Below are 4,445 nucleotides of genomic sequence, written 5' to 3'. Positions count from 1 at the left end.
TTCATATGATTTTTGGATTATTCTCAGCATACAGATTGAGTAAATACAGTGAAAGGATACAACTCTGGCACAAACCTTTCCTGAATTTAAACCTTTCAGTATTCCCTTGTTCTTTTCTATCTCTTGGTCAATGTTTAGGTTCCTCATAAGCACAATTAAGTGTTCTGGAACACCCATTCTTTAAAATGTTATCCATAATTTGCTACGATCCCCACAATCGGAAGCCTTGCATAGTCAATAAAATACAAGTAAACATCTTTCTGGTATTCTTTACTTTTAGCCAAGATCCATCTGATGTCAGCAATGACATCCCTAGTTCTACATCCTTTCACGAATCCAGCTTGAGTTTCTGTCAGTTCACTGTTGATACATAGCTACAACTGTTTTTGAATTACCTTCAGCAAACTTTACTTGCTTGTGATATTAATGATATTGTCCAATAATTTCCTCATTGCGTTGAGTCACCTCTCTTCCAGAATGTGCACAAATATAGATCTCTTCCCACAGTTTGGCCAAGTAGCTGTCTTCTAAATTTTTTGGTATAGGTGAGTGAGCATCTCCAAGGCTACATCAGTTTGCTGAAAATTTTCAATTTGCAATCCATCAATTCCTGGAGCCATGTTTTTCACCCATGCCCTCAATGCAGCCTGGATTTCTTCCTTGAATGCTATTGGTTCTTGATCACATGTCACCTCTTGAAATATTTGAACATTGATCAATTCTTTTTGATACAGTTACTATGTGTATTCCTTCCATCTTCTTTTGATGCTTTTTTCATCATATATAGAAAGCAAAATTATTTGATAGTTATCAGGGATGGGTGGGGAGGGTGGGAAAGTTAGGAACTAAATAAAAGTCACATTCTAGTACTAGGGAAAGGAAAGACAATGCATCATATGGGGAAAATCAGTACAACATGACCAAAGGAAGGAAGACACTTAGGGTACAGAACTAGATTAGCACAAAATTATAATAGTAATGAATCACCAGGTAAGCACCAAAAAAAATGGCAAAAGAAACAATGAGATTAAAATGGTATACTAAAAAAACTATCTTTAACATAAAAGAAGGCATAATGTAGGAATAGAAGAAGATATAAAAGACATATAAGAAACAAACAACAAAGTTATCTTATAATTGATTACATTAAATAAGCATCAATGAATTAAACTTTAGTCTTGGTGTGGCACTGCAGGTTAATGCCCTGGACTGCAAAGTCGGTTTGAACTGCAAGGTCAGTGCTTCAAGCTTACCAATTGCTCCTTGGAAACTCTATTCAGGGTTGCGATGGGTCGGAACCAACTCGAAGGGACTTAACAACAACGAAGAGTCCTAGTGTGGTGCTCTAGGATGAGCACTCTACCACAAGATCAGTTTGAACTGCAAGATTGTCAGTTCAAATTCTCCAGTCACTCAGAAAACCTATTGAGGATCTCTGTGAGTGAGAACCGACTCAAGAGCGCTTAACAACAACAAAGAACTAAAGGAAAGTATGGAAATACCTTACCAAATAAAGAATATCATTAAGGAGAAATTATAAAAAATAAAAATTCTGGAGCTGAAAAGACTCTACTGAATATTTAAATAAGTATTCTGAAGATTATAATAAAATAAGGTATTCACTTAAGGGGCTCTGTCATTGGTTCCCAATACTTCCCTCAGACTCAATGATTTACTGAAAGGACTCAGAAACTATTATAAACACAGCTATCGTTTATTACAGTCAAAGGATATAGATCAAAATCAGCAAGGGGGTGAAGTTCTGGAAATCAGGCTGCCAAACGCTCCCTCCAATGGAATCACACAATGTGTGACTGCATATGCAAAATGTTGCCAACCAGGGAAGCTACCCAAACCTTGGCATTCAGGGCTTTTATTCTGAGTCAGTCACGTGGGTGTTTAGTGTAAACATGACTGATCTCAGCTACTCAGATTTCAAACCCTCCACCCAGAGCAAATTTTACATTTACTATAAATTACGTTACTTGGATAAACTTTTCTGGTCAGACTGTTTTTGTTGTTTTTAAGTGCCATAGAGTTGTTTCCAACTCCTATCAACCCTATACAAGGAGAGGCTAGTGTGTGAAATCTGCCCACCTACATGTTAGCAGTCTAGTGCTTATTCTTCAGCACTACACCAGGACCCCTCAGTCATTTTGTTGTTGTTGTTGTTAAATACCGTCCTTGCAGTTCAAGCCGACTTTGCAGTTCAGTGCATTAACCCACAGCACCACACCAGGACTCTTCAGACATATTTAAAATAAGCACTAGACAATTGCAAGGTCGGTTTGAACCACGAGGTTGGCAGTTCAAACTCACCAACCACTCCATAAAAACCCTATATAGGGTTGCTGTAAATTGGAGCGAATTAAACGATACATAACAACAACAACAACGTAACGTCTTTGCTTAGTAAATCCAATAGCTGAACTTTCTCAGGGACCGTTTCTATCCACTATTTTATTTCTTTAGTGTGGGCCATATTTTCTAATTTCTTTGTATATGTCATAATTTTTTTGTTGAAAATTGGACATTTTAAACAATATAATCTGACAACTCTGGAAATTAGATTCTCTCCTCTCCCAATGGTTTATCTTTGTTATTGTTGGCTTGTTTTCCGTATTTTCTGAACTAAATTCTAGAAAGTCTGTATTCTTTGTAATTTATAGTCAATGAAATTTTTGCTCAGATAGGTTGTTGGTGTTGTTAAGTACTGTCAAGTCAATTCTGACCCACAGCGATGCTGTATAGAGTTGCCAAGGAGCAGCTGGTGAGCTTGAACGACCGACCTTGCAGTTCAAACGGCTTTGCAGTCTGGTGCATTAACCCACAGTGCCACACCAGGACTTAGAGGTCACCTAATGAGATTTCCTTAAATGCCTGGAACCCCATACATCTCTCAAGCTTCACCAAAGGACTCTGTGTACATGAAGGCACGCACTTGCACATTTAGCAAAGCGGTTGGCAATAGTGACTTAACTTCACTTCATGCTCCTGCAGAGCCAGGTCAACCGGAAGTGAGAACTTAGAGCCTTTTCAGATCTTGGAAATCAAATTCTTCCACCTCCCAGTGTTCTTTGTTTTTTGTTATTGCTGGTTTGTTTCATGACTTTTCTGAGCTAATTCTGTAAAGTCTGTATTCATTGTCATGTGGCCATTGAAGTACAATTAATTCAGTTTAGTGGTCAGCTAATGACTGGACAAAGATTTTTTTAAATGCCTATCACCTTAATAAACCTCTGTTTTGGCTCAGGGGTTCTGTATATATGTTGTGACATTTTTTCAGTCCCCAGCCAAGGACTGAACAATTCTGTGTTAGTCTTCTCTTCTTGTTTGCACAAGACCTCAAAATCAGATCAGGATGAGAGTTTAGGGCATTTTTCCTGATGCAAGTACATAGCCTTTGGCATGGGCATGCCGTTCTAGATTCCAGGAAAACGTCTGTGCTTTCCAGAGCCCCTATGGACATCTCACTGTGCAAGCTTTTTCTTTTAGATTTTTTGGTCAGCCGTTGTTTGTCCCAGTTGTTGTCTCAGATAGCCACAAAAATCATCACTTGCTTTTAATTCTTTTCAACAAACACCCTTGGGGGGACAACATGTTTATATTGGATGAACTACGAGTCAAGCCAAACAAAGACAGCCTTGCAAGTGGAGCCACCCAGAGAGCCACCAGCCAGACACAGATAACAATTCTCTAGGCATGTGGCTTTAAGACGTTCCAACCGAGTTCTGTTTCCTCAGGCTACTGGCTTTCACAATGATTGGAGACTATTGCTTTACAAGGCTACTGTAGACTTAGATGGGAAAAGAAATGGACTAGGGCAAGTTAAAACTCCACAAAACTTAGTTTTTATAAAGATCCAACTGCTTTTCTTGAACAAACCCTTCCCATCTTGATATAAGGCTTCTTAAACTTTCCAGAGTACTGAAAAGAATAACAAAATTTCCCAGTTTTCTCATTACTTTTAAGGAGGAGAGAACTTTTGAAGTTTTTCACGCTTCCATTTTCACTGACACCCAGTGATTTTTAAATGTAAATCGGATCACATTACTGTCCTGTTTCCAATGCTCTTAGAGTAAAAGCCAAACTTCTTGATGAAAATCTACAAGACTAATAGGACCCTTTATACACTTTCAGAAGCAACTTTAATTCCATTTCTTCGTTACTCAATAGCTACAATTACACAGCGCTCCTTCACAATCTTGACACTAACATGCCAGAAAACTCAACACAACTGCCTACAGCACAGACGATTCATTCTCTCATATAACTTGGTTTCTGATCATTCAGCGGCCTCTTCCCATGTACTGTGCTTTATTTAAGGGGGTGGTTGGGGGTAGGGACTCTGTTGACCTTATTTTCACCTTAGAGTCAACACATCAGAAAAGAGGCCATTCCTCTTCCTCAGAAATCCCCGAAAAACCTAACTGTATCTCACAGAC

Source organism: Chrysochloris asiatica, unplaced genomic scaffold, assembly GCF_000296735.1.
Source record: "Chrysochloris asiatica unplaced genomic scaffold, ChrAsi1.0 scaffold00010, whole genome shotgun sequence".
NCBI classification, from domain to species: Eukaryota; Metazoa; Chordata; class Mammalia; order Afrosoricida; family Chrysochloridae; genus Chrysochloris; species Chrysochloris asiatica.
The sequence above is the reverse complement of the archived record's forward strand: the minus strand, read 5'-3'. Positions refer to the sequence as shown.